This window comes from Martes martes (assembly GCF_963455335.1).
Source record: "Martes martes genome assembly, chromosome: 12".
NCBI lineage: Eukaryota > Metazoa > Chordata > Mammalia > Carnivora > Mustelidae > Martes > Martes martes.
Genome location: NC_137900.1, coordinates 68,472,088 through 68,485,558, shown reverse-complemented (window position 1 = coordinate 68,485,558; position 13,471 = coordinate 68,472,088).

Here is a 13,471-nt window from a genome sequence, read left to right as displayed (position 1 = left end):
ATTTCAAAGTAATTAAGGGATGGTTTCTTTCCTTAAAGATACTATTTTTTAGATATCTCAAAAACTCTCGGGAACGTGGCATTCAGTTTTAGGAATTTTCCTAATGTACTCATTCAGTTTTGTATCTGTCAAAATATGATTTAAAATTATACACCTCCTTGATGCTTTATTCATTAAGGAAGGAAGCTGAGATGCGATTTAGTCATACACCTTTTTAAATTCTTCACCCCAGCAGAGTGTTTTCATTCATTTTATAATGTCCTTTCCATGTTCAGTATATTAAAAAGATCTTTTTATGGGCTTAGATAAAGGAGAGGGTGGCTATTCATATTTGTAACTTCTTTAACAAGTTACTTTATTTGGCCTATATTCTTGTCCTAAATGACTTGGCAGTTTGGGGTCAATAACTGACTATAAATAGATACTCTTATTAAATTTCTAGTTCTTCAATAACAGCAGAGAAATCTTCACAATGAATAAGTTTTTTAGGGCAATAATTAGAGAGTTTGATATTGATTTCCCATGCTATGACAATTGCTGGCATTTCTGTGATGAAAATAACCGTTATATTTAGAGAATCCTTTAAATACTGGATAGAAAAAGAAGTTTGAAGCATAAATACATCCATTATTATACCAGAAGTAGTTAAATTTTTTTCCCTTTACCATATCCAAAGATACAGAACTGTTCTTTTACCTTATTGACTGGAAGAACAGGTTAGAATGTCTTTTCATGCTATTCTATTTCAAAGTAGAAGGTATTTACCACTGAGGCAGGATTAGGGTTTTTAAAAAATGGTCATGCAGAAATTTTAAAAGTAAAAGAAATCCATGATCCCACTATCTGAAAATATTGTTAATTTTTTTATGTATAACCCCTTGCAAACATTTTCTATATTTATCTCTTTAAAGTTAATGCCTAGCTGAGAGCAGATCTGGCTGGCATAGCAGCATCTCATGCTTTTCACCTCATGCTTTTCTATTTATCTGCTTTCAAAGAAAAGAGGTTTTGTAGAAAACTGAAGTGCTGTTGAGTAAGAAGTGCGCCCTCATCATCATACCACCAGCCTCATCGCCCGTATATAAAAAGAGCCACTATCAACATTCGGGTGGCTATCCTCCCAGAATGCATTCTGCGTTTGTGTTTAGTTCATGTTAATTTACATAAAATTATGTAAATGAAATCATATCACCCAGACTATTCTTCAGCTTGCTTTTTAAAAAAAAAATTAAGTCATGATATCTTTGAATGGCAACGAATGCAGAGTATGTCCTTACATGGTTTTAAGTTATTATTTAATCAACTACTTATTAATGAGCACCTAAGTTCTTCTCAATCATTTTTTTCTGTTTCAAGTTGCAATGAACATTCCTGTATCTTCACATTTGCACTCTTGTCAGTTTATCTCCTTTTTCACCCTTAATCTCAAAGTAGTATTCTCTTAGAATGTGGTTCAGGTGTTTTGCAGTTTAAATGATGTGGCTGTAAATACATATGATGTTAATGATCTCTCTCTCTCTCTCTCTCCCTCTCTCTCAGAATGTTCTGGGCCCTGATTTTTCCACTTAGTTTTCTTTTATGAGGAAGTCAGTGGGGTCAGATGGGTGCATAAAACATTTAACAAGTGAGAAGGAAACTAGGGCATTGCAACCCCATCCTGTGAAACCAATGACTACACACTGAACAATTCCACTTATATAAAGTTCTAAAAAATGCAAACAAATGTCTGAGAGAGAAAGCCTGTCATCATTGCTAGTGACAGTAGTGGGGTGGGAGCAGCAGGGAGAGATTATGAGGGCAATGAGGAAGCTGTTGGAGGTGATTAGATGTGCTCATCATCTTGATGGTAATGGTGGTTTTGTAGGAATACCTATATGCCAAAACTTAATAAATCATACACATTAAACATGTGCAGTTATTATGCAAAGATTATATTGACAAATTATTGGTAAATCCATTAAAAACAAGACAAAAAGTATTAATAATGGACACTAAAGAGCTTTCAAAGATACATAGTTGGTGAACTATCACCTAATATTACATATTTACATTTTGCTTTTTCAATTTTTAAAGTATTTTAATTACATTTTCTCATTTGATTCTCATAACAGGCTTGCAGTGCATTGGGTGGGCATTTTTATCCCATTTTACATATGAGAAAACTAAGACTCAGAAGTGTTGACTTGCCCAAGATCAAAAAGCTTCAAGGAGTTGGATCTAGACTTTCATTCATGTTATGCTGAATTTGTATTCTGTACAGTTTTCTGTGATATCACATTGTCTCTCTCCCCAGTTATACCTCAGATCCCTCATTTTCATGATCTCTAATTTAATATTATGATTAGGAGAAATCAATATCAAAACACATGAGCTTTTTACCCAAGAAAATTGGAAGCAGGAATTCAAAGAGATATTTTACACCCACATTCATAGCAGTATTATTCACAATAGCTAAAAGACAGAAGCAGCCGAAGTTGTCTGTTGATGGGTGAATGGATAAACAAATTACTGTATATACATACAATGGGATATTATTCAGCCTTCAACCGGAAGGGTATGCTGACATGTGCTACATGGAGGATGAACCTTGAGGATGTTAGGCTAAGTGAAATAAGCCAGTCACATGGGAAAAGTGTTCTATGATTCCACTTATGTGAGGTACCTAGGGTCATCAAATTTATAAAGATAGAAAATAAATGGTGTTTTCCAGGTACTTAGGGGAGAGGAGAATAGAGATGTATTATTTAATGGGTACAGATATTCATCTCAGCACGATAAAAAGAGTTCTGGAGATGGATGTTGGTGATGGTTGCACAACAATGTGAATATACTTAATGCCACTGAACAATACACTTAAAAATTGTTAGATGATAAATTTAATGTTGTCTGTGTTACTACAATTTAAAAGTTTTAAATGAAGTTTTTAATAGTACTATTTATATTTATTTGGAAACTTGGAAACCTAGGAAGCTTGTGTGAGCTTATTACAAAAGAAACCCAGAGTGTCAAGTATTTACTTTGTCACCATTCTCAAAATGTGCTTCTGAACATGATAGAACCCTCCAGCAAACTCAGGCTAAGTGAGCCTATCTGCAAACAGAGGTGCAATGAAATATAGCACATGAGATGTTCTCTGCCTGAGGCTCGCACTCTGAGAAACTCATAATTTGGAACCTCATCAAATACTATATTTGGTCAATTTTACCATGATTTTTAACTGTAATCACCCTTCCTGGCTTTCCCTCTTGACTCCTAGTTCATTCTCTACATAGCAACCAAATATCTTCTTTAAAAATACATTATAGCATTATGCTAAGCGAAATAAGTCAGGCAGAGAAAGACAAATACTCTATGATCTCACTTATATGTGGGATCTAAAAAAGCTGAACTCATAGAAGCAGCAAGTAGAATGAGGAGAATGATGGTTGCCAGGGGTTGGGGGAATTGGAAAGATATTAGTCAAATGGGGAAAAAAATTCCAGATGAATACATTTTGGGGAATCTAATGTTTAGCGTTGTGACTACAGTTAACAGTCCCATATTATATATTACTTAAAAGTTGCTAAGAGAGTCGATCTTCAGTGTTCTCACCACACACACAAGAAAGGTAATTATGTGAAGTGTTGGAGATATTAACCTTCTTGTGGTGATCATTTTGCAATACATTCATGTATCAAATTATCATGTTGTATACCTTAAATTTACACAAAATGTCAATTATATATCAGTAAATCTAGAAGAAAAAAAAAAAAACACAACGTCATGTTAATCCACTACCTAATGGCTTCCCATTTCATTTAGCGTAAGGTCTAAACGTGCCATCTACTATGGCAGATGAGGTGCTGTGCCTTCTGGTCCCTTTGCAAAATCTTGTAGAACTCTGCCTCTCGCGGTACCCATTGTCATTCTTTCACTGTTTGAACATGCCAAGCTCTTGCCCCAGGTCATAAGCACATGATACATCTACGCTTAAAAGGCTCATTTCTCCTCTTTCCAAATGGATACTTTTTGTCCTTAGGATGTCAAATATCACTTCTTCACAGAAGTCTCTCCTGCATACTTTATTTAACATGGGTGCTCCCATTATTCTCTAACTCTTTTTCATCTTTGTTGATTTCCTGGCATTGGACACAATTTGTAATTATGCCATTTAATGGTTGATTCATTTTTTTTCTGTTCCCCCTCACTGGAATCTATATTCTTGAAGGACTAGGACTATATTTGATCTGTTCACTATTAGCTGAGCACCTAGCAGAAATATGGCACATAATAGGAAATCAATAAAAGTTTATTGAATGATTAAGTGAATAAAAACCAGGATTAAATATAACCTACATGTCCATTGATAGAAAAATTGTTTTCTTATAAAACACCATTCAATTATTGAAAAGAATGACAGATTTCTATGTAATGTTGCTAAGTGAAAGAAGTGGGTTGCCTCACAGTGCCTTAATTACAGTAATACTTTTATAAAAAGCATATATTTATCTGCAAGTATAAATTCACCTACATGTATACACATGAGTGTGTATGTGTGCATACAGGACCTACAGAGGAGACTATTAACAATAGTTATAGCCAGGGAAAGAAATAATACTGTGAAATTTGGAGACTGGGTGATGGGAGGCTTTAGTTTTTATTTTATTTACTTTTGTTAGAGATCAGATTTTTACTTTTGTGTGCGTATTCAGGGTTTTGTGTGTATGTGTAATTTAAAAATAACCATTTTGTTATTTGCTGATATCTTTCTTTGTTTGCTATTTTGCAAATTCATTTGGAAAATCAAATGATCAAATCAGTGTGAAAGGTTACCAGAATCAATATATGGTGCAAATAGGGATGTTATATGTAGAGATTAAGTAATTTCCAGCCCTTAAACTGAAATTGTTAGACAAGAATAAATTTTTGATGTCGGAAGCACTAGGGGGAAAAACAGATTTTTGCTCTTTCAAGGGAAAAAGTGTGTTGCTATTGTCATGAGTTTTAAGTCCTGAAATATTGATTTTTTATACCAATAAAGATATTTGAGAGTTCTCTATTTTATTCAGCAGTGTCATAACTGGTAATGAACAAAGACAAGCTATCAGAAGATTTTGCAACCAAGCACAATTGTATGCCTTATGTTTATACATTTGACCTGCTCTGTCACATTTTCTCAATGTCCAAAAAACAAACAAGCAAACAAACAAAAAGAGTTTTGTTTATTTTTATAGACTCTTGGATCAATGGAGTAAGAAGGCATATGTCCTTTATGTAATTGCAAATGCAAACAGAAAAGATAATTGCAGAACTGCAATCCAAGGTTTCCTGAAAGAATTATCATAAAATGTAGGTCAAAGGGAACTTCAAGAATTCCATCCTACTTACGATATTTGACAGCAGACACTTTCTCACCTGGAGCAGACACAGGTGCAAAACAACTTCGGGTTCTCAACGATGAACATCATATCAGAAAGCCTTGAGGACTCTCTCAGTGTTGAGCTCGAGGCCTTTTCTTCCCAATTCTGCTTTCATCTTTTCCCTCAGGTGTTAGAGTCCCTTCCTGTATCATTGTCATCCTAAACATTGTTGTCACTAACACATGTACTTCTTTTCCCAGCCTCGCTGCTAAGTAGAACACAGTCTCCCAAGAATCTACTCTCCTTGCTATCCTGAAAAGAGTATAGCCGTTGTGCCCTTGAGCATAAAGTAGCTCAGCAAAAAATGCTTCAGAGGCAGAGGCAGAGCAGAAGTGGTCAGGGAGAACACCCTAATGGAATGCTATATAAGGATTGCGGTATAAAGCCATGGTACAAAGTTTTAGGTCTCTGTTGGTGCCAGGTGGAGAAATTCCAAGATAATCTGGGTGGCTGCCATCTCACTGGTATATACTTTCATGAACACAGATTTCCAGAAAGCTATTTCTCATTGAGACAATATGTATACTAAAAGTGTTTTTTCTTGAAATTCTTGATGTTAGGGAGGACAGTTTTCTCCCTCACCCTATGGTCCCTGCATCTGACCCTAAAATAGGAACTACAATCCTCTTCAAAGTAGACGCAGAAATTGTCTGTCTCCTCCTTGTTACTCATGCTCACCAGTGAAGGAAGGCCTCCATGAATGGAAGGGATTACCGGGAGAAAAGCCACTGACCTTCTACTTCTCAATTATTTCAGAAGTATAAGGGAGAAATTTCTTATAGAAATGTTCGCTGCCTTCTTAAGTTTCTCATAGAAACTTGAAGGGGCGGGCGGTGGGAGGTTGGGGGAACCAGGTGGTGGGTATTAAGGAGGGCACAGATTGCATGGAGCACTGGGTGTGGTGAAAAAACAATGAATACTGTTACGCTGAAAATAAATAAAAAATTTAATAAAAAAAAATCTTTAAAATAAATAAATAAAGTAAAAAAAAAAAAAAAAGAAACTTAAGACAGACAGATGTCTGTCTCTGATCCACAAGCCACTTAGTAATATAGGCATTTGAGAAAGAAGGAGGTAACATGTTATAAATTTAAATAACATTTACTGAATTTCGCACAGGAAAGACACATGTACCAAACAAGCCTGACGAAAGAATGAATTAAGACAAGAACAGCTAATATTTAATGAGCATAAACTACATGCCAGATGTACACTCAGTTGGAAACAGGCCACATCAGCCAAAGTCCTGCAAGAAACAAAATTCCACTCCGATAATTTCAACACAAGGGCCTTTAAAGAAGGTACTCTTCACAGAGGACTGACTGGGCAGAGAGAATGAACAACAGATGCTGAGGGCCCAGGAGCTGCAAGTAGATGAAAGCCGTTAATTATGGCCCTTAGGCTCAAAGGACAAGAGGAAGAAGAGTGTTGCTAAGTGAAAGCTGGTGGCATGGAAGAGGGGCCATGGGACAGGAGGAGGGTCAAATCTCTTGCCGTAATGTGCCAGAACCAGGACACATAAGGAGCAAGAAAGCAAAAAAGGAAAACCAACTTCCTTCTTTTCTCCTGTCTCCTATCAGTGCCTTGCATTGGCCAGAAGCAACCAGAAACCAGCCAGCCCAGGAAGTCTGGGCAGCGCAGTGTGTAGGGGTCAGCACTGGGGCACAGAAGAGGGTGGAGAAGGGCAGAAAAGATGGACGGGATAGGGAGGGAGAAAACAACAGACACAAATGCGTTATAAGAATTATCTTTTAATTTCCAAAATTATCTTGTGAGATTGATATAGTTATTCTCATTTTATTTATTTTTTTTTTTAAAGATTTTATTTATTTATTTGACAGACAGAGATCGCAAGTAGGCAGAGAGGCAGGCAGAGAGAGAGAGAGAGGAGGAAGCAGGCTCTCTGCTGAGCAGAGAGCCCGATGCGGGGCTCGATCCCAGGACCCTGGGATCATGACCTGAGCCGAAGGCAGAGGCTTTAACCCACTGAGCCACCCAGGCGCCCCAGTTATTCTCATTTTAAATGTGAGAAAAATGAGTTTAGGGGCACCTGGCTGGCTCAGTCGGTTAGGCGTCTGCCTCTGGCTCAGGTCATGATCTCTAGGTCCAGGGATTGAGCCTGCATAGGGCTCTCCACTCAGTGGGGAGTCTGCTTCTCCTTCTATGATCTTCCTCTCTCTTGATCACACATAAAAAAAATAAAATCTTAAAAAAAAGAAAGAAAAAAGTGAGATTTAGAGATAGTAAAAATAAGTTGTTCTGTTCCAGAGTCGAAAGGCTGAATGATGGAACTATTCTAGATGCAGAGTATATGCCCCAAAACATTTGCTTCGATAATTAATTGGTTGAATGGGGGCTATATTTGATGTAATTAGGCATGCGTTGTCTTTATAAATGTAAGCTAATTAACTATGGTAATTACTGGTCTGTAAAAAAGAGATGACTTTTCTCCCCCGAGTTACCAAATGCCACTTAATTTGGATTAGGAACAACTGAAGGAACATTCAGGATTAGAGTCGAAAGGCAGAGGGAGCAGAGAGTCACTAGAAATGAAGAATTCTATGTAGCAGGTTTTCCTCAGGCAGCCAACAAAGCATAAACTAGCTGAGTTCCCTGGATAACATTTCTCCAGGCCTCCAGCGAGGTTCAAGCAAACCGCTTCAATCCAGCATCTGTGTGTGCAATCCATGCTCTGACTCAGCCGTTCCTGGGGCCTGAAATACCTCTCCTCCCTTCTCCTGGTCTAATTAGCCAACTTTCAAAGCCTTTTCCTCTGTGAAGTCCCCCACCTCCCTGTATCCCTCGTGCCTTACAAAGAGCCGGAAACATGAGGCACTCAGTGCACGTGTTTAAGTGAATCAAACTGAGGAGAAATGGGCTCTGAAGATTGTAGGCTTTGGGGCAAGCAATGTAGAGGGACATAAGCCTGAAATAGGATAGATGTTAGAGGTTGATCAAAGATGTATAAAATAAAGAGCCATCAACATAGTTTAAGCACATCCAGAGCCAGACGCTGTTCCCTTGCAGTTCCCCACAAGCCCGTGAGGACGTCTGCTCAGAGTCTCCCACCCAAAGCCTCCCTCTGTGTCTCCTCATTTCTCTTCAAAGAATTATGCGCATATGTCTCATTGCCTTTCTCACTTTGACGTTTTATCCTTTCTTTTATGATATACAGCTAAAATGGACTTGAATCATTTTGCTCACAAATAAACATGCATTATTCTTCCCCTAACAGAAGGACTACATTTTAATAGAATCTCCTCCTGTTAGTCATTATTCATCTCAAATTTTATTAGTCTTGAAACCCATTATTAAAAGTCTCTCTTGCAGGGCGCCTGGGTGACTCAGTGGGTTAAAGCCTCTGCCTCCGGCTGTGGTCATGATCCCGGGGTCCTGGGATAGAGCCCCGCATCGGGCTCTCTGCTTGGCAGGGAGCCTGCTTCTCCCTCTCTCTCTCTGCCTGCCTCTCTGCCTACTTGTGATTTCTATCTGTCAAATAAACAAATAAAAATCTTAAAAAAAAAGTCTCTCTTGCTCCCAAGTCTACCTTTCCGCTCCCCTCCCAGATTCATATGAAGCTGATCGCTGTGATATTAGTGAAGGTATCATACAACACATGGAGAGTCTATGAAAATGAGTAAGATTATGGTTTCTGATGCTAGGAAGTTTAAGCTAGAGTAGAAAGAGTAAGAAAAATGCACATTAATCTCAAGAGTAGAAGTTTTGAGGTACAAAAATTATTGCTAGGGGGCAAAGAGATGAGAAAATTTGTTTATAATAAGCAGAATAGGAAGGGCTTCATGAAGAATATAACATATTTTTATATTTATGCACTTTTCGAAGTGCCATAGACCTTACGTTTATCAACCAAGGATCAGTTAGAAGAATGATGACGCTTTCGTCGTATCTCCTTTAAGGAGATAAGAAATGGGGGTGCCTGGGTGGCTCAGTGGGTTAAGCCTCTGCCTTCGGCTCAGGTCATGATCTCAGGGTCCTGGGATCGAGCCCCATATCGGGCTCTCTGCTCAGCAAAGACCCTGCTTCTCCCTCTCTCTCTGCCTGCCTCTCTGCCTACTTGTGATCTCTGTCTGTTAAATAAATGAATAAAATATTTGAAAAAAAAAGGAGATAAGAAATGGCATTCTGTAGTGAGAGTGACACTGGAAGAAAAGGGAGCAGCATGCATGACATGGAGGAATGATCTAGAAAATTATCCAATTCAAGGGAAGCAGAGCTCAGAACCTAACATGACTCAGGAAAGTCATAAATTCCTTCCCTTCCCACCCAGGACCCCCATGTTGTACAACATGAGATGCCATGCATGTCATAATCTGGTAAATGTGAAACAGTAGGGAGTCTTAAGGAGTCTTTCTAAATATTTTTGCCCTTATTGTTTCCTCATTAAATTTTAATACCACAGGAATACTGTATGTCAGTTTATGTACGTATGTGCTTCATCTGTTATTCATACATAAAAGAGTAATAGTATTTATTCCTTCCTTACCCACACCCCACCGATAACAAATGTCCACCATCTTGGAAGTGAAATCAGAGAATGTATGATGGAGAATGTGTTGAGAATATATGATAGAGAGGAGGTAACTAATTGTGTTACAATGGACACCTTTACTATAGACCATAATGTGAATTGTTCTCTAGCTCCCCATGGCACTTGGAATCTCATTAGAAAGTAGACAATCAGGGGCACCTGGGTGGCTCAGTGGGTTAAAGCCTCTGCCTTCGGCTCAGGTCATGATCTTAGGGTCCTGGGATCGAGCCCCACATGGGGCTCTCTGCTCAGCAGGGAGCCTGCTTCCCTTCCTCTCTCTCTCTGCCTTCCTCTCTCCTTACTTGTGATCTCTGCCTGTCAAATTAAAAAAAAAAAAAAGTAGACAATCATTTAGTAGTACTATGGCAGACATAGTTCACTTTGAGTCATTTTCATTTCAATCTCAAATATTAGGCTATCCCAGTTGACTTCTAAGTCCCATCATGAATAACACCAAAAACCATTGCCAGATAAGGAGGAGAATTCCCACATTTTTACAAAGCTAATGGAACTTTTCTAAAAAGCACTAAATCATCAGTCACTTAGGCATTTGAGGGGGTAGCATGCTTTAATGAAAGATTAGCCTTTCAACAGATGAATGGATAAAGAGGATATGGTTCATATCAACAATGGAATATTATGCCTCCATCAGAAATGATGAACACCCAACTTTTGAATCAACATGGATGGGACTGGAGAAGGTTATGCTGAGTGAAATAAGTCAGGCAGAGAAAGTCAATTATCATATGGTTTCACTTACTTGTGGAGCATAAGGAATAACACAGAGGACATTAGAAGAAGGAAAGGAAAAGTGAATTGGGGGAAATCAGAGGGAGAAATGAACCATGAGAGACTGGTGGACTCTGAGAAACAAACTGAGGGTTTTGGAGGGGAGGGGAGCAGGGAGTTAGGTGAGCCTTGTGGTGGGTATTAAGGAGGGCACATATTGCATGGAGCACTGGGTGTGGTGCATAAACAATAAATCTTGGAGCACTGAAAAAATAAAATTAAAAAAAAGATTAGGGCTGCTCATATTCAGACTTTCCTACTCAACACCCCCCCCCCACTTTATTATGTGGGCCTGTCGGCCTTCTTTGCATCTCTAGAACTTCGTATCATTATTGGCGTTACCTTCATTAGAGCTGTTATTCTGAACTGGCAAAAACTTGGAAATATCATTTGTTCATTCACACTCCTCCTATTAAACTTTTCCATAGAAGAGGACAATGTAAGAGACTTGTTTTCATCCTGATATGAATTGTCTCCCCAATACACAAAGATATTAAAAGGTTGAAGTGGTTATTGTTCATTATAGTTTTAAATGACCTTTTTCTCCCATTAAGACGAGTCATCTATCATTATAGGTATTTTAGTTCAAAATTGAAAAAGCATTATTTTGGGGCTGCTAGCCAGACTCTTACTTTTCGTCCCATTTTTCAAGTATCGTTCTTTGTGATAACAAACAACAGCAAAACGCTTTCACTATTCTTTAATGGAATGATCTGTCTTCAGAATAAATTAGATTCTCAAGGGCCTATTCAAGCTTAAGACCCAATGGCCACTTTCAAGTTTATTAAACACAAGGAAAATTCTCACATAGAAAACAAGTGTGACCCTGAGACCCCGAAGGTCTCATCTAACTCTTAAGATTCCAAAAACAGTATTTTTTTTTTTTTTAATACTGCAGGAAACTTAGAGGCTGCCAGTGGACCAGATAAAGGTGATAAGCTAGAACCACAGTAAATTTGTCACCGGCCACTTTCCTCCCCAGTATGAACCAGAGACTGGTCTATACCATGCCCATCGATCTCCTTTCTTCCCTAAATTTTTGTGATATTTGATTACTATACGTTTGGGAGATTTTACTGCACAATTTAAAGAATGTGTTCACAGTGAAAAGAAATATAAAAGTACCTAAGAATCCCTCTTCTTTTTTTTTTTATTTTTTTTTTTAATTTATTTGTTAGAGAGAGGAAGCGAGCGAGCACAGGCAGACAGAGTGGTAGGCAGAGGCAGAGGGAGAAGCAGGCTCCCCGCCGAGCAAGGAGCCCGATGTGGGACTCGATCCCAGGACGCTGAGATCATGACCTGAGCCGAAGGCAGCTGCTTAACCAACTGAGCCACCCAGGCGTCCCAAGAATCCCTCTTCTTTGAAATATCCAGTATTTCCTGCGGTGTAATTCCTTTCTCACCCTCTAAAGACGGATTTGATCTCATCACACGGGACCTTCAGTAGCTTCAAATTGCCATCAGCAAAAAAGTGACAGTTGCTTAGCATGACACACAAAGTCATCTTCAGCCTGATCCCATCTGTATTTATGACCTAATTTCAAGCCTTTCTCTTACTCTTTCTGTTACTAGGCTTTTCTAAACAAGACTCCCCTCCTCATTTTTATGCTTCTTTGCATGTCATTCCTTCTGTCTGGAAGTTAGTTAATATCTCCTCCACAATGACCATTAACAATTTGCAACTGATGCCTTCCTTAACGAGCTCTTATACAACTAACTAGTTGCGCTTTCTTGTCTATTGCCAGGACGCTTTGCACACATCTGTGTCACAGTCCTTCTCTGAATGAATTGCCATTATTTGTATGCAGACTTGCTCCTGCTGATAGGCAGTCTGGCTTCTGAGGGCAAGGACAGTGTTAACTCAGTAAAATTCTTATGACATTATGCATTTATTTATTAGGCTGAACTACATAAATCTGCTGATACTTAACCATTTTTGACCTACAAAAAATGACAGTACTTATATTATTTATATCCTACCTCATTCTAACACTATCTCTCAAAATCCGGTCAAAAATCCACTGAGACAGAGGCATCCGCTCACCAAGTTTTGCAGCTGAACTCTTACTTTTCCTGATGCTTCTACCATTGGTTTGGGCTGTGCAGCCAAATACAGTCAATAAAGCAACAAGCAGGTGAACAGAAGCATGTTATTTGCTAACTGAAAGAGTGAAAATAACACATGCATCTTTCCAGACTCTTCTCTTGCTACGATGACCAGCCTGCATGTTCCAGATGGTGCAGCTACAGATGGTAAAACTTCAGCATGAGTTGCTGAGTGACATATGGAGCAGACCCCGACACCAACCAATAATGTGCATAAACAAGAAATAAATCATCGTGGGGTAAGCCACTTGGATTTCAGCTTTAAATCTGGCTGATCTCATACATAACCAAGTTAAGTAACATAGACAAGGAAATGAGGGGAGGAGACATAAAGAGAGAAATAAGACAGGATAAGATTAAGCGCAAAGAGCAAGCCATTAATTATGTCTTCTGTGTACTAAAGGTATGATACAAATTTGATTTGAGCTTCCCTGTGATCAAGAAAAAAGGAGAAACACCATCTCTCACAGAGTTCAAAGTCTCCAAAAAATGAAGACTAACTTACAACAATGCTTTAAATTTGAACATATATTTAAGGTATAAACTTATATTATTTTTTTATGTGTAGGCTATATGTCAGGAAAATAGAGATAGCAACATTAGCTCTGGAAAGATTAAAGATTCTTTC